The sequence below is a fragment of the Protopterus annectens genome, chromosome 1.part1, assembly GCF_019279795.1.
Source record: "Protopterus annectens isolate FY-2018-M chromosome 1.part1, PAN1.0, whole genome shotgun sequence".
Taxonomy (NCBI): domain Eukaryota; kingdom Metazoa; phylum Chordata; order Ceratodontiformes; family Protopteridae; genus Protopterus; species Protopterus annectens.
The window spans coordinates 1,366,103,040-1,366,126,933 of NC_056726.1; positions in this window are offsets into that span (position 1 = coordinate 1,366,103,040).

The window sequence follows — 23,894 nt, forward strand, 5'->3', positions numbered from 1 at the left end:
TGTTGCTTAATGAAAATGTACTGTTTATCCAGTATGATGAGTCATGGGCAGACAGGCTAGAACAAGTAGTTCTCCTATGTCATCAGAACCCCCTGGGTTTCTTTGGATTACGTACTATAATGCAGTGTTTACAGACTCATTTAGGACTGACACATTATGAAACTTCCATCATTTTTGAACTTCACGATGACAAATTTCCATGCAAAGAAATGTAATTCAAAGGTGGTGCTTTTCTCTCTGTTAACCCAACTAGTATTCACTGATATTGTTTTGATCTGATTTAGTGATTTTTATAAACCATTCACTGACCAATTAGCTTTTCTTTCTATTATTGTCTAAGATGGTATTTTAACTGTCATAATGGTTATTCATTAGAGTATGTCTGGTATTTTTATGACAGTATATTTAGCCTTCTGACTTAGAGATTATACTAAGCAATGGCACATTTCCAAACAGTAGTGATAAATCAGTACAGTCTGATTCATGGAGAACTGTTATTTTATTATCTGTATGTTTAAAGAGATCATATTTTTTGTTGCTAATAGAATACATGTATTTATCCATAATATTTCTAGTAGTCTTTTCAATTATATTAAAGCCCTAAGTTCAAATGTTAGTAATTAGGTGATATATATGCATGTGTATATATATATATATATATATATATATATATATATATATATATATATATATATATATATAAATTAATAAAATATATAAAATGTAAGTACATTTATTGCATTATTATGTCAGAGACTAACTTGCAAGGCTTACCTTGTTGATCAACCCAAAGGATGTTCCTGAAGTGAGTTTGTGACAGAGATAATTTGGTTTGCAGTCCTAATATTCAGAACTGATCTTACATTTTCATGGTTGATATTACTGACAGACTAGTCTGAAGTGAATGAAAGAAGGAATCATTAACAGCATCTTTGCAATGGAAGCAAGGGGTGTTATGATCTTTAAAGGAAAAAAATAAGAGATCTTTGACTGCCGACTTTAGAAAGAAGACATAAAGCTATCTTTGCAAAAAGCTTAATATTAGAATTGACTGAGTGCTTACTTTTTAACCTGAAACAATTGAAATACTTCATAAAGAAGTAGTTTGGGAAGAAAATGAAAGGGAGATACTGGAAAATTCATCCATTTTGTAAAAAAGCACTACTTAATTTCAAAGCAAATGTGATACATCAGATAACAGTACAGTAAAATGGTAATGGGAAAATGAAAATTGCTGACTGCACACTTACTGTACCTTAGATAACAAAGGCATAAAATCACACAGCTTTTTCACCTGAAATCCTATGCCCATGTTAATAAACAAAACAACTCCTATTTAACACCAACAGGACAACTAATGATCCACAATACTCTTAATAGATTGCCTATCAGAAAAGACATTTATTGACAATATTTGCTTAAGTTTCATATATGTCTGCAGTGGTTGTGGGGACACACTGGGGCTATCTAGGTTTTATAGGTATAGAGCCTGTATGTGGGAAGGGCAGGTATGTACCTTGGCTGGGAATGACATTAAGTCTAGGCAGCTGCAAGGTTGTGCCACGTTCCTGAGTGCAAAATCTCCAAAATTATCCCAAGTTCTTCAACAGAACTATACAGTAGATTAGCAGGTTAGGCAGCATACCTATGCCCATACTTTGCACTGAGAAGAATGCCTACCTGAATGTCCATGCAAACAACACTGAGCTGTAATTTATATCTGCAAGAGTTGCAGGTTATTGTTATGTGCATCTAGCACTGTTATGGCCACAATGATGCCTGTCATTTCACAAAGATTAGGACAGTTTTGTATATTACTTTGCCGAGGGGAGCACAGTAGATGGACATGGATACATGGATGTTTCTTCTGGGAATATTTGTAGTACATGTCACACTACTATGCAATGCTATAGCCAGTGACATATAAATTAATTAACAACATATATCATTATATGTATAGATATTGTTATGTGTCTAGTGTTAGTGATATGATGTGGAGGATGTTTATGTCACTGTTTTCTTTATTGACCACTAGTCCACAAATGTGACCATGGTGATTCTTAAGCAATTCGGCCTACTTGGAACACCTGGACAGTAGGCTTCATTTCAATGTTATTAAAATGAAGGGCTATGGTAGGTTATTACCTCTAATGATGGACGATCTTTGTCATTGTTCTGTTGGTGGTACTGTGGCAGGCTGAGTAAGGTTGTGGCCATGAACTTAAATGCATTGCACTTCACTGTAGGATGTGCCTTTGCATTCCACTGCTAACGTACACATTATGTAAAGTGTCATTCCATTTAATAATGATATTATTGCTCAGGCATGTTGGCATATATCCAGAAAGACAGAAAAAAGTTAAAAAGATTAGATACAATCATAAAGAATTAACTACTGTGACACAACTGAAATGATCTTTGCAAAGTCTAGGCAGACAGAAAAATATTCCAGTGTACAGGAATGCAATTAAGGAGAGAAAACACCTAATAGCACAGACATATTTACAAAAAAGAAGAAGACAGAAAAAACAATATGATAGCAGAAACAGACATAGAAGAAGAAGGACCCATAAGCCACTAAAAATAAATAACAATTAGCTGTGGTGCTAATACTAAAACAGCAATGGATGTACAAGTGATACAGAACTACACAGCAGAAGAACACAATGGAGAAAAGACTGTAAGTGTCATGCCCTAGTAAAGCATACAAATGCTTGTTCATGGAAAGAAATAACAGAAAAGACTTTGACCCTTTGCCACAAACAATTAGAATTTAAAGCACTGAAATACATCTCAAATAAAAATTCAGCAAATTGATAATAAAGATTATGAACTTCCACAAAACAAAACTGATTACAAAGACTGTGAAATTCTATAAAATATGCATTGATAACATGTTTATAAAAAGCTAACCCAACACACCTGAAAACAAGAACAATGACATAGACTGTATGCCTTAAATGAATTAACACATGAAATGATGAACATCTTTATGAACTCTGAGAAAACCTATAAAATTGTATGTGGTACTACAAGCATTTTTAGACATAGGGGAAATAAACCAGACAACTGAACTGTGTAGACATCATGTTAAACCTTGATGGCAAAAAGAAGTAAATGCATAAAACTGCTACATGAGTACCGGACTATAGCACAGACTGAAATAGGCCATTGGAAATCAAGAACAATGAAAAAATATGCCTATGAAACCAAAGGTAGAGTAAAATGATCAATTATATTATATAAACTCTACCGAGAGAAAAGCTCAGTCAGGGAGAAGTAAATAGGCCACATGTTGCATATTTCCCTCTATCACACTTCCTAATATGTATTTTATTATACTTTTGGCTTTGTTGACTGGTTTTGTTTTACTAGGCTAGTGGCCTCTTTTCAGGGGAGACCCAAAGGAGTAATCATACTGCCTATGAGAAATTTGGCCTTGGCCCTAGAAAACTTCTCTTTTTGATAAGTGCAATGTATCCTTTTACATCCACCTGACCTACCATCAACTCAAGTAGTTCCAAAGATGGCACAGGCCTACTTATGCAGTACTGCATGTCAATACTGGAAAATGAATTCAAGCATCTGGTGCAGAAATCAAATCTACAGTGTTCTGATCTTCTGGCATCAAGCACAAGTGTGCTATCTATAGCCACTATTATCAGCAGACGTTAATGTCGCCCATTAAGACACATATTTGAGATTCAAAACACAGCAAGTTGTAATAAAAAAATCTGAACAATAACAAAAACAATGAATCAACAATGCCAGACCAATAATTGAGTACAATACTCCCGCTGGCATGCAACAATTGGAGATACTACAGAGGTTTTTCACCAAGAAATTACAAGATACACAAAACAAGTCTTGTGCAGAAAGACTGAAAGCCCTGACACTGTATTCAGTCTCCTACAGGTTATATATACTAAAAATAACAATACACTGGGGGAAGGGTAAACTCCCATATCTCCACTGTGCGATAGTCTTGTACTGAAAAATAGTAGTCTAGTACTGGAAAAAAAATTTAAAAAGAGTATGAATATATTGATACAAGCAATGTTAAGGTTAAAAGGGCAACTACCCCCTGTGGAATGAGCAAACAATGTCCATATATTATCAAGGACAAATTGATTTTTTTTACCAAATGGATTGAGGAGTAAAATTGTTTTTTGTAAAGGAAATTGCAATAAAAAAATGTTAGTTTACCTGACTGTATGTGGAGGTGTTCAGCATTCTATGTGGGGAAGACAGAGAGGGCATTAAAAGATAGGATGTACGAACACTTCCATGATATTAAAATAAAAAAAGAAACAAGTACACTTTATAAACATTCATTAAATTTTGTGAATTTTAGTAATTTTAAAATTGGTATTTTAGATGTTATTAAGATTAACCAAAGAGGGGGGATATGAAGAACATGCTGTTAAACAAAGAATTAAAGTGACAGCTTAAATTGAAGTCTAACATATTCCCAGGTTTAAATGAATACATTTCTATAAAACCTGCATTAATAAAAGCCCTTCAGGTTTAAAAAGGGCATTCACTGTTTTGTTGTTTCTCATGCATGGGTTTAACATTCCCCTGGATTCACTAATCTTCCATGCAGGACGAGCTTAGTCCTGCATGGAAGTGCCCATTTAGGAGCAGGACGGCAGTGCACCATGCATATTAATGAAAGCATGCTGCCCGAGCTCCTAGGCTTACACTGAGTGTGTACGACTGCAGGGGGTGTGTCTGAGAGCAGAGCTCTCCGAATAAACATGCCCCTGCAATGTAGAACAGCAGAAAGTGGTAAGAAATGAGCGAGACTGCTCATAGGTGTCCGCATATCCCCACCAACAGTCCCCCATATGTACAACAGCAACATTACATATAAATAAAATGAAAAAAACCTTTGATTTTTTTTTTTTTTTAAATCCGATTAAAGCTAACCGTAGGTGCATGGGTGTGCCCATTGCTTAGTTACAGTGAAAGCAGCTTAACAGGCTGAAGAGGATAACAGGGAATATATATGTAAATAAAGCAACACAGCAATAGTGTAGTGGGCAGAGTATTTGCCTAATGAGCAGGTATTCCTGGTTCGAGTCCCGCTGCAGCACCTTCTATTTTACATAGCAAAGCACGTTATAACCAATATTTGTATTGCAAAACCCACTAAATAACATATATTTATGAACTGGAGTACTGCAAGCAATGCACATATGAAGTGTCATTGTCATAATGAATAATGCACTAGTAAGCAGGTTTAAGCACAAATAAGCAGTACTAAGCATATGTAAGTAAAAGTAACCATGTTTAAGTGCGTTTGCATAGGGATAAGCACTGCCTACGCAGACTAAGCAATTTAGAACCTAACTGAGTGTAAGAAACTGTAAGTGGAAGTTAGCAGTGCTTAGCTCTGCACAAACCTGCTTACAACTGCTTTAAATTGCCTTAATCACTCTGTATCCAATGGCCCTTGTTCTGTCCAGCAACAAAATAAGCAGCCTCTGCAATACTCAAATGCAGGACCCTGTACACTCCAGTCACAGTAGTTAACCACTAAGCCATCATCGCAATATATAAGAATGAGGTTTCAACAAACAAATCCTCACCACTGGAAAATCAAACTGAACATGTGAAATAAATCTATGCACAGTGTGATGTTGTATAACCTGCTACATAACATAGATATGTGAACTGGAGCACTGCAGTAAGGCCAGATGTGAGGTGTTATTGCAATAAAGTGTTGAAGTTCCCAGGACCCCATACAGTGCATGTACACATAAATCACAGATACTAGACACAGATATAACATGTAACAAATAATAAATCAATGTCAAAAGGAAAATATAATGCTAATTAAATATTAAGCAATGCTAAGCATTGCACAGCTCAGCTTACGTGGTGTAAGCAATGTGTAGGCCGGCTAACTCAATCTGCCCAGTGGTATACCCCTTTAAGCAATGTCAACATTAGGTAAGTAGGTGTGCCCATAGCTTAGCCTTTTCCAAACCGTCCAATCATGGAAAAGTGTGGGATATTGGGCATATTTAAACCCCACAGGTGCTAATAAGTCCCATAACTGGTTGCAGCTCCCTACTGTAGGCAGAATGGCTCGAGTTGGGGAAGGCACTCGATTTAGAGCACAGGGCTAGGCCACCCAGGAGTCCAGATTCATGGTATGGCTCTTGATAAAACACCATGAGGAAAAACTACTGCAGGGTCAGTACCAGGGCTCTCAGTATAAAGTGGAGACCTGGGACAGTCTCACCTGTAACCTCACCAGTGCCACTGGTATTTCCCGGACTGGTGAGCAGGTCAGGCATCACCATGCTGACTTGAAGCAGCACAGGGGTGCACTCTTGAAGCAGTGGATCCAAGAATCAAGGCAGATGGCCGATGCCCCAGCACTGAGTAAGTAACCATTCTACTATGTAGATAATGATTGCCTAGCTTGTGTATACTATGGATAGGTAATGGTTAAATATCACTGTATTTCTCTGACAGCTGCAGATGAGCAGGCTGCGAACCAGCAAGCCCATGCTGCTAGCCTGCAAAGGCTGCGTCATGAGGAAGGTTAGTAATAATCTTGCATGTACTGTCATAAGAAAAACATATAACAGTTCTAGAAAGTGTTGTACCAGTATAAAAATGTATTGTGTATAGGATGTACTGAATAAACCAGACAATATGGCAGGAAGATTGTCATATAGGTTGTGTGGAAATAAATGTGTAATATCTTGTGAATAAAAGTATAACCCCTGGAGTGCTTATGTACATTCTGCTGTCATATGTTGTTGTAGTGTTGCATTCTATAAATAGTACTGTTGTATTAAGCAGTGTTACCCACACTGTTGAACACAGTTAAAATGTGTAGGAAGTTCAGTATAACAGTGTTGGAAGTCCCAAGAGGTCAGTCATATAGAACAACTGAGTGAGACTTAAAAACCATTGGAATGCTTCACATCAGTTCCTTGATATCACAGTGTACTGTGATGCCAACTGTAATATTTTTACCACAAACAGCAGGGGTTTGAATTCCAGGATTGGTGGTAAGTTGTATGCATAAACATACCCCACAACTGCACAGAGTTTGTGAGAATGTTCGGATAGAAAGCTGCATGCATAATTAGACTCAACAACTGTACAGGCTTTGCTAGAATGTTCTGATAGTACACTGTAAGCATAATCATAACCATCACCTGTACAGACTTTGGAAGAATGGTCAGGTAATAAGCAGTATGCATAGTCATACCCCTCAACTGTTCTGATGTGTCCAGCATGTCCAGATAAATGACCCATATCTGCTGCCCTGTAACCTGTTCCCCTGACAAATCAGTGAGATGATCAAAGAAATGTAGGCAGCTTATACTGACATATAATGGATAGTGAGACCTGAACATAAAAAGAGAATGCATATGAAAGCAAACCTGTCATCGTAGCATCTCACCCAAAGTGTATGACAGCTATTCCAAAATGTCACATTAACACCTGCATCCTGTCAAGCCTTGACCAGAGTGTGTGCAATAATGGATTGTTACATATGTGTATAACATCAACATGGAATCTGGGAGCATGTGTAGTATTCATCAGGTAGTGTTAACAGATATTTCTCCACAGCTATAACAGGTAAGAGGTGTAGACTGTAGTTACAACACAGTTCACTCCTATACAGGTCTAGAAGCATGGAATGTGGGAGTATGTGCAGAATTTGTCAGGTAGTGTTAACAAAGTTCCCTTCACAGCTATAACAGGTAAGAGGTGTAGACTGTAGTTACAACACAGTTTACTTATATACTTGTCTACAAGCATGGAATCTGGGAGTATGTGTAGAATTTGTCAGGTAGTGTTAACAAAGATTTTCCCCACAGCTATACCAGGTAAGAGGTGTAGACTGTACGTACAACAAATTTCACTCATATACTTGTCTACAAGCATGGAATCTGGGAGTTTGTGTAGAAACTGTCAGGTAGTGTTAACAAAGATTTTCTCCACTGCTATACCAGGTAAGAGGTGTAGACTGTACGTACAACAAAGTTCACTCATGTACTTGTCTACAAGCATGGAATCTGGGAGTTTGTGTAGAATCAGTCAGGTAGTATTAACAAAGATTTTCCCCACAGCTTTAACAGGCAAGAGGTGTAGACTGTAGATACAACACAGTTCACTTATATACTTGTCTACAAGCATGGAATCTGGGAGTATGTGTAGAATTTGTCAGGTAGTGTTAACAAAGATTTTCCACACAGCTATACCAGGTAAGAGGTGTAGACTGTACGTACAACAAAGTTCACTCATATACTTGTCTACAAGCATGGAATCTGGGAGTTGGTGTAGAATCTGGCAGGTAGTGTTAACAAAGTTCCCGCCACAGCTATAACAGGTAAGAGGTGTAGACTGTAGTTACAACACAGTTCACTCATATACCTGTCTACAAGCATGGAATCTGGGAGTATGTGTAGAATTTGTCAGGTAGTGTTAACAAAGATTTTCCACACAGCTATACCAGGTAAGAGGTGTAGACTGTACGTACAACAAAGTTCACTCATATACTTGTCTACAAGCATGGAATCTGGGAGTTGGTGTAGAATCTGGCAGGTAGTGTTAACAAAGTTCCCGCCACAGCTATAACAGGTAAGAGGTGTAGACTGTAGTTACAACACAGTTCACTTATATACTTGTCTACAAGCATGGAATCTGGGAGTATGTGTAGAATTTGTCAGGTAGTGTTAACAAAGATTTTCCACACAGCTATACCAGGTAAGAGGTGTAGAAACAAAGTTCACTCATATACTTGTCTACAAGCATGGAATCTGGGAGTTGGTGTAGAATCTGGCAGGTAGTGTTAACAAAGTTCCCGCCACAGCTATAACAGGTAAGAGGTGTAGACTGTAGTTACAACACAGTTCACTCATATACCTGTCTACAAGCATGGAATCTGGGAGTATGTGTAGAATTTGTCAGGTAGTGCTAAAATATTTTCTCAACAGCTATAACAGGTAAGAGGTGTAGACTATACGTAAGACACAGTCCATGTATATACTAATCTACAAACACACCATTGAACAACGTAAGGCCATTGGGTAGTGTAATAATACATGTAAGAGACAGATCACTGCAGTGACTAAGAAAGTTGTGAAAATACAGGGATATATTAGTTGTTAATTGAACTCTCTATCTCACCCCCACCATATGTGCAACAATAACCTAATTACACACCTAAATGGGTACGCGTACACTCCAATCTTTTGTTGGGACATGTGTCCTATTGGTTTATTAATATCCGTATTTCGTGTATTTTAATAAAGCAGTGGAACATCCAGCAGAGTCTCACCTTTCTTTTATCTTTCATGCATGTTCCATGTTAATATACTCCCATATTGGTGGCCTGTTGCCCCTGTGGTTTGGTGGGCGTTCAAAAGACATGCGTAAATGGGTGTGCCTTCATTGAAGGTTGAACGTCGAGTTGGTACTTCGGCATTCGTGAAAATCTACTGCCAATCATTAGCGGACTGGAGTTCCGCTGTGGCGACCCCTAACTGAGAAAAAGCCAAAAGACAAACAAACATTGGTGGCTTGTTGCCATCAATGAAACCTGCATGCTGTTATGGCCACTGTTGTCCCATATATGCATGTGTTCTGCTCACCCTGTAACTGTTGTAAATCTGGTGTCTTGGGTTAATGGGAATACCTATGCATGCTGTTATAACTAATCCTGAATGCTGTTGACTATTACTAACCAATATCTGTCCTAAAATGGCAACACCATAGCTCGTATTGGAAGGCAGGTCCCAGTGGTCCCACCTGTCCCACCTCAACTGGCCATTTTACCGGGCACCAGCACATCTGGGGCCCAGCCTGGGACCTCCTCCTCTGTAGGCACTGCACCACCTATGGATGGAACCACCTCAGGGGTTGGGGCTCGGCCCCCCTTGGGAGCGGGGGCAGAGAGGTACCTGTTACCCACCGTCAGGTCCAGGCCGTGGTGCATAGGGAGCTTGACAGAGAGGCTTGAGACCAGCTATGCCAGCTTCAGGCCCCATGGCGTAATTAGAGGGTGAGCCTGACCCTCCTACCCAGCCCCCCCCAGCACAGCCACCTTTGGGGATGTGAATGTGCAGTGGTGACTGTCCATGGGTGGGGACCTCAATCGCACCATTTCCATTTGGGAGGTCATGGGCTTGCAACTTCCAAACACCCCTCCCCTTCCAAGGTGTTTACCCCCACATGTGTCATATACTGCCCCTGTATGTGTCTTGCTTGTCTTGTCTGTTAACCTACCCAACATACCTCCCCAAATATACCTACTACCCCTCCCCACATCCCACTCTCACCTGAAAAATAATGCCCCATAGCTGTCCATTTCGCACACATGTACACTGGACACAAGTAATCTGGTCTAAATGGCATTACAATGAATTATCATTGTCCTCAGCCCCACACAGGGGTTTGAGTGTCTAAATCTACCTCCAAATTCAGTGTATATGCACAGCTGTTGCTGTAGAAGAAATGGGCAGCTATGGACCTTCCCTACACCCTTCCTGCACATCCCTGGCTATTTTCCTTACTGTCTTTCCCTCTCTGTGCTCCTTTCTTCACCACTTTCCTCTCAACCCCTTTTTCTTTTCTTTTAAAGAAATTAGCATGGGGGTAAGCGGGAGTAAGCACTTTTAAGCAGCAGTAAGCGGGTTTAAGCCTGTTTGCACGTTGTAAGCACTGCCTACACAGGTTAAGCAATTCAGAAGCTAACAGAGTATAAGAAACTGTAACCGGTAGTTAGCAGTGCTTAGCACTGCGCAAACTCACACAAACCCGCTTACAACTGCTTTAAAGTGCCTTAATCACTCTGTATTCAGTGGCCCATGTTCTGCCCAGCAACAAAATAAACACCCTCTGCAAGGCTCAAACCCATGATGCTGCACACCATAGACAAAGTGATTTACTACTAAGCCATGCCAGATATACATAAATGTGATGTTTACAGAAACATATCATCCAGCCCAGTCATGCAACAGTACAGAGAATGTATACCAACATCTAGATGTATGTGTGTATAAATATATTATCTAAACAGATACAACATATCTATATATGTTGATATATATATATATATATATATATATATATATATGTGTGTGTGAATATTTAGAAATACACACACACACACACACACATATATATATATATATATATATATATATATATATATATATATATATATATATATATGAACATATATACATGCAAATGCCTACATCGACACACACATATATATATCTACACCTATATGTCTACATATACACAGCAAGGTACATATATATGTACGCAGATATATATTTATGCAGGTATATAGGAACAGTCATACATATGTAAGCAGATATATATATCTATACAGGTATATGTGGCCATACATCTGTAGATAGCAATGGTAGATTAACAAAAACAAATATGTCCACGTGGACCATTAATGGGTTTGAGAGACCCCAAACAATATACGTCTTGTATAAATAGGGATACTTCCCACAGCCAAAAATGTCCGCAATGCAGTACACTACCAAGTGTTGCAGATCCCATAACCAGGACCTGACATGAAATGGGCACAAGATGTTAACAGTACTACATCCAACCTGTATGATGTCAGGCTGGTATTGGTAAAATATCATGCAATACATTCTGGCTCCGATAGGAAATGTAAAATGTGGAAGCTATCAACATCCCCACGATACATATACACAGACATATATATGCAGATACAATTATACATATATATATATATTTACATATATATAGATATACATGTGACTACACATACACACACAGATATATGTACATTAAGATAAATATGTAAAAGGTGCACAAAATATGGAACAGCCACTATGCCTACAGTTCTTACCTGAACAGCTGGACACTGTATGGGCCACCCATACAAATGGCAATCATTGCCTGCAACATATACTCACTGAGAGGTTATAGGAAAAAGAAACACGCACAGGTTTGCAGAAATGGTAAACCTTTATTTGTGTACTATTATAGTTCTATATACTATTGCTACTGTAATTGGGATTGTCTTCACAGACATGGTGTGTGTGGCAGGGCACTTCTGCTTTCCACATGTGTGTCATTGGCTACTGACAGACATCTAAAGGACATCATAGTAAAGTACTGCTGCTAGCACGTACTGCCCCTGTCGACTTCAGCAGAGATATTGGCCAATATGTGTGGGCATTCTGGCACACTCTGCACAGTCCAGAGGTATACACCGAACCCCTTAATGCAAAACATGTGTACCATACCTGACAATATGCATGTTAACAGCCATGTAGATAGGTATAACATATAACAACTGGTATACATATGCCACCATAAGTTATGCATTCACAAACCCCTGTGTGGCCTGACACAAAATAACCACTGGTACAGGGGTGTCATGGCCACATACTACCCACTAGATATTGACATACATTTGTACAGCATCCCGCTGCTCTGTCTGACATTCATGACTGTTAAGGGAAATCCAACAGCAGTACATCTGGCAAGTATCTGCACATGACATCTCACTGGTTAAGTACACTAAGCTGCTAGGCATGTAACAATGCACTGTGCATGCTACCGGCAGACTGGTTCAACACTGGGCTACATCTCTTATAGGGGAATGCACACATGTACCTGCATATATAACAGGCTGTACAGGCATGTCACAGCACAGGGTAAGATATACCTGTGTGAAAGTGCATAACTACAACCAATGAGAACAAAGCCACATATGGCAAGCTAGCATGATATTACATTATATGGACTATCTTTTCAACACCATCCTCATTATGTGCCACTCACACACTAACCCTACATATACTGGGTCACTACACAGTTTGGACTGTTGGCTGACTGTGGTATGAGACATGTGTGTGTATGGCCCTACAAACATGTAAGCCAATATGGTAACATACAGTGGAGCAGCATGTAACATCAGATAGGACAGGATCTAGGACGATGGCAACTACCACAGTCTGTACACAGGCCAAGGTACATATTAACAATACACACACTGTTGCCATTCACCATAAGTACACATACCTCAGTACTGTACAAGCAATCACAGTATGTCTAGGTTATGTCATCAAATACAACCCCTACTGTACATAACATGTGTAGCAGTCTGATATCTCACTGGCTTATCAGATATGATGACACTAATTATGGTGTACAGCACATATGCATCTCTTAATGCATGACATCTGTACAAAGCTTGACTGAGTTGTGGCTGGAAGCACATACACAGGGCCAATATTGACACATTGCTGTGATAACATCATACATTTACTGTTGTAACAGGGTTTGTTGCAACATATGTCCTATGAGGGATATGAAGTCAGTAACTATCATGGGTTTCACCATCTACAGACTGCAATACTCACACTACCTCCTGCAGTTCATAGATACATTGTTTGTGGGTAACACATGACAACAAAGGCACCACACACTGCCCAGTCTGCAGATGACCCTACGGATAGGGAGTCCTCATAAACATACAACTGACACGACAGGTATTCATACATGTAGGACAGCCATATTCTTACACACCCTATTAAACCAACATTACTCCGACTGCAGTATAGCAGCACTTACAGTCTGTAGTCAGGTCAGGCACATCTCCCTCCCTGTGTGTTGGCCTGTTTCCACAGTGTATGTTGTCAGAGGTAAATCCCCACTCCATCTGAGATGCTGTTTGCCAAACAACAGTATGAGTTCCTGCTCACAGTGAATGAAAAGGACCAACACAAACATGATGTTCCTAGATATTGGAGTGTGTTTTCATGCAATTGGCTGTGAGACTGTTACCACAGCTGTTTCACATGCATTCAGCTAGGGGAGGGCTGCAATTCGTGCAGAGGCCATCAGCTGATCATGAGCATTACCTAAAATACACATGCTGCTGCCTAAGAAAAGCAGGTATAGGTCTCCACATCCACCAGTGAGGGAGTGAGAGAGGCAGACAGAGGCATCAACAAGTCAGGGAGTTGTCGGAGAGTAAAACCTAAGCATGTTTGTGTCACACACCTACCAGCACAGAGTATCAAACCCCTGATGACCATGTGGTTGTTGGATGTGCCACATAGGTTACCTGTTGTGGAGTCTGCAGAACATATATGTGATGGTGAGTGACATCTGCAACAGGGATATGGTAGCTATACAGTAGGTGATGTACACATGCCTGTCTGCATGAACAGGTGCCAGCGTCAACACAGCCACACTCTCACAGGGATGCACACACATTGACACACTTGGCAGGGCCAGGCATACAGCTCATCCCTAGTGAGATTTCCACAACACATTACTGTGCAGGTATTACATGCACCACATGGGTCATACGGAGGTTATATGGGCAAAGGGTAAGGGGAGGTGTCTGACATCAGACAGCATGCTTCAGTATGCCACTGTGGGTTGTAGTGGGTGTGGATATGATCATACACATCATACAACACGCACACAAACACACAGGGTGCAAGTACTGACATGTATGGGTGCATTTCTGCACAGGTATGTGGTGATTGTGCCAGATGGCAATACAAAGCTAGGTGATGGGTATACCTTGGCATCAGGCCATGACAATGGTCTGCACTGTGGCTCAGGCCTGTGGTTTCTGCATTTGCCCACACAGGTGGGTATTGTACCCATCATCCAGTTACCTGGGTGGCTATTGCGTGTGGCCAATGCTGTGCATCACTTGCCATGTATGTGTTCCCTAGTCCATGACATGGACAGTATCCGGGATGTGCACACCTCCCACATGCATGTACAGTGACATGTAGAACTGCATCTGGGGTGTTGGGCCCATGTTGTGTACACAGACAGGAATTGGCAATGGACAGCAGGTTAACCCTGCACCTACATTGATAGCATGCATAATGGCATTTCCTGGCATCAGTGGCATCTGTCCATACAGGGCATGTTTTCAGGTATGGTATGTCCTTTGTGGGTTACATGTGATGGCACCACAAGTGCTGCAGGTGTCCAGTGGGGAACATGGGGAAGGTGCACTGTCTGCATGTATGTGCCTATTGGACAGAGGGACAGGGTGCCATGCCCTCTGTAGGCCACTGCAATCACTCCATAGTTACTATCAGTTGCCAGTATGCAGTGTACTACACACATATTGGCTGTGTCTTGGCATGTGTGTGTGTGTGTGTGTGTGTGTGTGTGTGTGTGTGTGTGTGTGTGTGTGTGTGTGTGTGTGTGCATGTGACATGGGTTGAGAGTGTGCTCTGGGTAATACTGGGGCTGCTAACTGTGATTTCCTGGCCGTGATTTCACATGTATGGGTATGGATTTGCACCCCAGCCTCTTGGCTATTTCACATCTATTATCCCTGTACAGTGGACATTGCGATATAGGGCCACCATAAAAGACATTTGCAAAACCCATCACACATTGGGCCCAAATGTCACACACACCTCCACACAGGATACAAGTTACAAACACACACACACCTGTCATATCTGAGAGTTGAACCCCTACCTAATTAGTTTACTACACTACAGCACTATGCCGTTATAGTACACGCCACAGAGATTACAGGAGTACTCCTTCCCCAAAGGTGTATTTCACATTGGATGACATCAGTAGGACTACCAAAGTAGGCCATTGGACATGTACTGAGTGTGACTAGCCTAAAATGCATTGCTCCCCACACAGACATTGAAACACACACAAAACATTCACAACCGACATGTGTGGGTATAGAACCCCTAACATAGGTCTATGTCACACTACAACATGGAGCTATTATAGGACATATCACATTACAGCATGGAGCTGTTATAGGATGCACAGGGATTACTGGTGACCTCTTTCCCCAAAGGTGTATTTCACATTGGATGACAACTGCAGGACTGCCAACGTAGGCCATTGGACATGCACTGAGTATGACTAGCCTAAAATGCATTGCTCCCCACACAGATATTGAAACACACACAAAACATCCACAACCGACATGTGGGTATAGAACCCCTAACATAGGTCTATGTCACACTACAACATGGAGCTATTATAGGACATACCATAGGGATTACTGAAGACCTCTTTCTCCAAAGGTGTATTTCATATTGGATGACATCAGCAGGACTGCCAAAGTAGGCCATTAGACAGGTACTGAGTGTGACTAGCCTACAATGCATCACTCACTACATAGACATTGAAACACACAAAGCATCCACAACCGACATGCATGGGTAGAGAACCCCTAACAGAAGTCTTTATCATACTACATGCGCTACGGAGATTACTGGGCTACAGCTTCCCAGAGGTGTATTTCTAGGTGGATGATATCAGCAGCCTTGCCAAAGATGAGCATTTGAATTGTAGGGAGTGTGACTACCATTGAAAGCATTGCTTTCTACACAGACACAAACACATACACACACACTTGCCATGTCTGGGATTAGAACAGCTACCTATCTAATTTACCACATTACAGCAGTACGAAATTGCAGGACACGCTATGGAGATTACTGGGCTACAGCTTCCCAGAGGTGTATTTCTAGGTGGATGACATCAGCAGTCTTGCCAAAGATGAGCATTTCAATTGTAGGGAGTGTGACTACCCTAAAAACATTGCTCTCTACACAGACAGACACACACACAAACACATGCGCGCACACACCTACCATGTCTGGGATTAGAACAGCAGGTCTATATTAAAAGCCCGAAATGACAAATATTCGAGTTTATGTACATCGACACATAAAGGTCAATGTACATAAACAGTGAAACATGAAAACCGCTAAATTTGAAATGCCGAACGAGTTCCATCATCAGAACGCTCCATACAGGTAAGTAAAAATGACACTAAATAATTGCTTTAACACATTTTTGCAGGGGGGCAAGTCCCCCTGCACCCCCCCTATGTGGGGAGCTTCAGCCCCCACACCCCCTACCTTAATATACCAACTCCGAGACCGCACTACAGTGGGGAAAATTATATATTTCCTTATCCTCTCCATCATGCTGCTGACCAGGAAACACGTTCGGCATTTCGAATTTTGCGTTTTTCGTGTTTCGCTGTTTATGTACATCAACCTTTATGTGTCAATGTACATAGACTCGTGCATTTGTCATTTCGGGCTTTTAATATAGACCCACCGTTCTAATCCCAGACATGGCAATTGTGTGTGTGTGTGTGTGTGTGTGTGTGTGTGTGTGTGTGTGTGTGTGTGTGTGTGCACTGCTCCTAATCCTACTTGTACGAATGAATCATCTTCTATGTCCACTATACAAGCAAGAGCCATACCCAAGAAAGGATAGATACAATTACCTATTGAACAGCAATTTCCTTTTTTAATACATGTGAAGGAACCATGTGTAGGCAGACCTGCAAGCAGGGAAAAGAAGAGAAGGAAAGTTCTGTGATGAATTCCTTAGTTGTTAATATCTTGAACAGTATTCTGAAAAAAGAGTTTGTTACTCTACTTGAGAAAGGATTAAGTTTTATACCAGCTTTATGTTCACCACTGCATGAGCTTGTGACTGATGTAATGTGTTTTGGATGTAATGTGACATTAGAACATATTTTTGGGTCCAATGTTAGATCAGATCATGACTCTGAAAAAACACCTAGGAAGCCTAGCATGTATGTTCCAGTAAGCCATCCTATGGTTGAGACTTTTATGCGCTTACGTGAGCAAGAACTAGCCAAAATTAGAACAGATGGCAAAGGTAAACACTATCAGAATTTAACCAAAGAAGAACTGGATGCTTTAAAAGAACTACAAACTAGAGAGGATTTAACCATTAGACCAGCTGACAAAGGAGGAGCTGTGGTGGTGATGAGTACGGATGATTATAATGAAAGTATGTTGGATATGCTTAGTGATCGAGCAACATACTTAAGAATTATGAAGAAAGAAGCTGATGTGATGAAAAGGAGGATAGAAGATGTACTTTATGAGATGCTTATGAATAGGAGAATAACAAAGGAACTATAAGAATTTTTTGTAGTAGAACATCCTGTCAAACCTATCATCAATGGACTGACAAAAATCCATAAAAAAAGCTCTAAACCACCCATGCTTCCTGTAGTGGCAGGCTGAGGATGGTCAATGGAACCCCTCTCAGTCTTTTGGAAAATGAGCTGAAAAAGCTATTGAGTGATTACAAAAACATAGGGAAAGATATGGCACAGTTCCTACAGCATTAACAGGAAGCCACTACTAACATCTATGACTTCTCCCATTTGCTATTAGTCACTATGGATGTTCATAGTTTGTTTACATTGATTCCTAACTCATATGGTGTTGAAACCATAAGAGATTTGTATAGAGAAAGGAAATTAGACTCCTATGTTGTCTGCAGCCTATTGGAACTGGTGCTAGAGAACTATGTATTTGTTTATGGAGATAGCTAATATTGGCAGAAGTGGAGGGTAGCTATGGGTACCCCCTGCACGAATAGCTATGCTAATCTCGTGTTGGCCCGGTGGGAAGAGCTATGGGCACTGAATGTAAACTTCCAATGGAAAGGGAATGTGCTCCTCTATAATAGATTTGTGGATGACATTATGATTCTATGGGCTGGAAGTGAGGAAGAAGTCCAACATTTTGTGGATTTGTTAACACAGACTACTTTGTTTCTAAAATTCGATGTTAAGATGTCCAGAACAGATATTGAATTTCTGGATGTCAAGATCCTATTGGATCTTATTGAAAGGATAGATACTATGCTGTATTGGAAACCTATGTGGAGGAATCATATGGTGCATTTTTCCAGTATGCACCCAAGACATATTTTCCGCAATGTGATTGACAACCAAGTCACTCGAGTGTCCAGGCTTTATACTCAGGATGATACTTTTCTCATGTAAAGCAATAAACTGTTACAAGGTTTCAAGGATCATGGTTATAGGCCAGTCAGAGAAGGAAAACAATAGATTGTGCAAGAGATCTAAGAATGAATAAGGGTAGACCCTACTACTCTCAACATTATATTAATGGTATGACAAGTGAAGTGATGAAAGACGATAGAATACGTCCTACTGTAGGGCAGGGGACCATGAGGGTCAGCCTTACTTACAGTAGTGATAATTCTACAATATGGGAAATAATCAAAAAATACTGGCCTGTGTTAACATCAGACAATAGATTGAAAGAAATAGTAGAGAACACACCTCATTTTAGTTTTAAGAATAAGAAAAATCTAAAGAGGTTGCTTTGCAATAAAAGCTGCAAAGCCAAAAGAAATGAACATACACGTTCTGGCACACGGAAATGTGGCAGTTGTAAAGCCTGTAATGTTATCAATACAAGTAATGTTTTTACACATCCAGTTACAGGAAGGACATTCCAGTTTTTTGAAAATGCCAACTGTAATAGTAAGAATGTGGTATATGTTGCTACCTGTACTTTTTTCCCATGTTTCTATGTGGGCAAAATGAATAGGATGTTAAAGAAAGAATTTTTAAGCACCAATCTGATATAAGGTTGTTACGAATGCGTTGTATGCTCATATTTGAGATAATGCCACCCATACATTTAGATTTATGGTCCTTGCAATGGTTCATCCAACTATAAGAGAAGGGGATGTAACAAATCAAATGGAAATGGAAGAATCTAAATGGATAATGGACTTAAGGGCTAATTGTTTCCCAGGGCTTAATGGTGTTGTTCCACTTAAACTGTTCCTGAAGGAACGAAGATTGACTTTTTGCCATTAAGGAAGCTCATTATATATTTATTATTTTTTGCTTTCTATCCATCTTTGTTACAGATGTCAGCTCTGTAATATTCCTTCTGTATACTTTCTATAGAATAAGTGTTTATGCATTTTTTCATTTCTTTTAGAGATGTGAACATGACATCTTTTAAGTTTGGAGTTATAGTGTATTCTGCTATTAATGGGTGAGTTTTGTGTCTATTTTGTTCATAATATGAATTCTGAGTGTTCACCAGACTTCTGTGTGATGACAATAGTTATTTGTTTGTTATACATCAGGCTGTGACTGTTGCTTCTTTAATATTATGGTTGTGAACCTGCTATGTTAACATTATGAGCTGTGAGTTTTTAACAGATTTACAAGCTGTATAATGGTTATGACAGCAGTATTTGTTTACTATAAGTTTTAATATTCTATGCTGATTGTCATTAACAAAATGTAGTTTTGTCCTAAGCTTGGATCTAAGTTATTTTAAAACATATTTTTGTTACAAGTGCACTATGCAAATGAGGAGTAAGTGTTGCTATGTTTCATTGCCTCATTGTTTGATTGCTTAATTGCTTAATTGACTTTTAACTAGATTGGTTAGCTGGTTCTTAAATATTCAGGATCTGAGGAAGGCACACTCCAAAAGCGTTTATCCTGTTCTTATTGTATTAAAGTGCCAGTTTTATGTCTATGGTATTACGCTTCTTTTTCGTTTTCTTCTAATTTGTGTAATGGAGCGTTCTTTGGTGATACTACTGGATTTTGGTATTGATGTACATAGACTCAAGCATTTGTAGTTTTGGGCTTTTAATATAGACCCAGAACAGCTACCTAACTAATTTATCACACTATAGCAGATTGCAGTTACAGAATGCACTACAGAGATTACTAGGCTACAGCTACCCAGAGGTGTATTTCTAGGTGGATGACATTACCAGCCTTGCCAAAGATGAGCATTTGAATTCTAGGGAGTGTGACTACTCTCAAAACATTGCTCTCTACACAGACAGACACACACACACATACGCGCGTGCACACACACACACACACACACACACACACACACACACACACACACACACACACACACAAACACGCACACACACACATATACACACACACACACACACACACACACACACACACACACACACACACACACACACACACACACACACACATCATGTCTGGGATTAGAACAGCTACCTAACTAATTTATCACATTACAGCAGGTCGCAGTTACAGGACATGCTACAGACAGATAAACACACTCAGTTGTTATGTCTGGGAATTGAAGTCCTACCTAACTATTTCATTGCACTACAGCCATACACAATTATGGGACATGCCATGCAGATTCTTGTGATGCAACCTTTCCAGGGATGTATTTCTAGGTGGATGACATCAGCAGCCTTACCAAAGTAGAGCATTTCAGTTGTAGGGAGTGTGCCCAGCCTAAAAAGCATAGCTTTCTACACAGAGTCATGCAGACACACACGCACACAGTTGCCAAGCCTGGGGTTAGAACTCCTATCTAACTAATTTATCACACTACAGCAAGTCACAGTTATAGAAAGTTCTCTGCTACGGAAATTACTGGGCTACAGCTTCCCAGAGGTGTATTTCTAAGTGGATGACATCAGCAGCCTTGCCAAAGATGAACATTTGAATTGTAGGGAGTGTGACTACCCATTGCTCTCTAAACAGAAAGACGCACACACTTGCCATATCTGGGAATTGAACTTCTACCTAACTATTTTATCACACTACAGCAGTACACAGCTATGGGAAATGTCACACAGATTCCTTGGATACATCCTTTTCAGGGATGTATTTCTAGGTGGATGACATCAGCAGCCTTACCAAAGTAGAGCATTTCAATTGTAGGGAGTGTGCCCACACTAAAAAGCATTGCTCTCTGCACAGACAGACACACATGCATACACACGTACACACACAGCTGCCAAGGCTGGGGTTAGAATTCTTACCTAACTAGTTTATCACACTACAGCAGTATGCAGTCATGGGATGCATCACGGAAATTACTGGGATGCAACTCTCCAAAAAATGTATTTCTCAGTAGATGACCTCAGCAGGCTTGTCATACTGGGGCTATGGGGAGGGCAATGTGTGTGCATGGGCCATAAACCATTCATCTAGGGGTTGACACACCACATGTGGGCACAACCTGTGTCATATTCCACAGGTACATGTATACAGCTACTAGATGACTACTTCCTTGAACAGTCATGTTGCACAGCTGGCACATGCACCACATACTCTGTAATGCTGACAGATACCGGTGGCCAGTATCTGCAGTATGTGACATCAGACCCTCATGTGGTTGTGGCCCTTTGGCTGTGTGCTGGGTGTGACAGCTCTGGATGGCTCCTTATCACAGTCACCCTCTTCCGCACATCTATCTATGTCTAAACTTGGCTTATTATAGTTTGTTGTCCTTACATATATGCCTGTATTTCTATCAACTGTGTGTGCAAAGCATGTGTGGTGCATACTGAGGAGTGTCTGCACTAACATCTGCGGCTACCAGATATGTCTGGTCCACTGGTGTTTGCAGACATGGCCTTCATGTGTTTGTGTGGGAGCATGCCCAGTATGACCTTTCCGTATGTTTTTGACTGACATTGCCTTCATTACTCTAAGTGTGTGGCCATGCCCAGTATGGCCATCTGTATTGAACATGTGGACTGAGTCCAGGTAGTTTGTACTGCAGTGCTGACCTTTGTGTTGTACACTTACAGGTAGCATGCTGCCTCTGCCGGGTATCCGTCACTCATTTTGCATTGACTGTTACTACATTTCTGCATAGGATGGGGGTCACATCTGACTATTTCTACATTTCTACACAGGATTGTGGGGGGCACACCTGACTGTTACTATATTTCTACATGGGATAGGGGGCACACCTGACTATTTCTACAGTTCTACACAGGATTGGGGGCACACCTGACTGTTACTATATTTCTACATAGGATGGGAGTGCACACCTGACTATTTCTACATTTCTACACAGGATTGTGGGGCAGCACACCTGGCTGTTACTATATTTCTACGTAGGATGGGGGGTACACCTGACTATTTCTACATTTCTACACAGGATTGTGAGAGGCACACCTGACTGTGACTACATTTCTGCGTCAGATAGGGGGGCACACCTGACACTTGTATACATTTACTAGGACTGTACTAGTATGTTGGGTACTCCATTTCAGTCTGTAATCTTACCTATCATGCTGGCTAGAGGCATACCAGTGTACTACAGATCTTAGCTTTTAATCACCTACATATTAGTTTCTGACTTCCAATCCTTCAGAACTGACATCCCATTGCCTGACCTGCTGTAGTCTGTCTGTGTAGGCCTGGGGTGTTACTCATAGGCCTCATTCAAAGGCCATAGCACAGCCTTTGTTTTTGTTTGTCTACATCTGTTCTGCTGGCTGTGACTGTTGTTGGGTATGTGACCCACCCCCCGACTGACATGTGTGAGTCACTTACCATGTGGGTGTTCCAGTATTGAGGGTGGTGCTGCAGGGCTGCCTATGTCGGATGCACATGCTACACTCCCTACATATGGTTAGGCACAGGTAATGTACTGTTTGGCATCCCTTTTACAGTATGTGAGAGTCGGAGAGAGGTGTTATTCCCTGGGTCCCTCCTGTGTCAGTGTATGTGTTATGTGTTGCCTCTTTGCCAAGGCCAGGGCATACTGGGCACGCCTCCTTCTGTCTACTGGGGTAGGCTCAGGTTGTTCCTCCTCAGAGTCATTGTTCCTCCTCAGAGTCACTCTGTGTCTGTGCAGGCCTTGGCAATGGTGGGGGGCTGTGTGGCCCTGCCCCATGCTGTTCCTTCTGCAGCTGATTCCACAGGATCATATTGTGTAGCATGGCACATACAAGGACAATTTGGGTACATATAGCTGGTGAGTACTTCAAGGCTCCACTGGATGTGTCCAGGCACCGGAACCGTGACTTGAGCATCCCAAACACATGCTCTAATATAATTCTGGTCTGTGCTTGTGCCTCATTATGGAGTTCTTGTTCAGGTGTGTGTGCATTTCTGATGGGTGTCATCAGCCACAGCTCCAGTGGGTATCCAGCACCCCCCACTAGGTGACCATGAGGGATGACCCCATTGGCAAATCTCTGGTATAGCTGCATCAGATGCCAGATGTGGGAATTGTGATAGCTTCCAGGGCGGC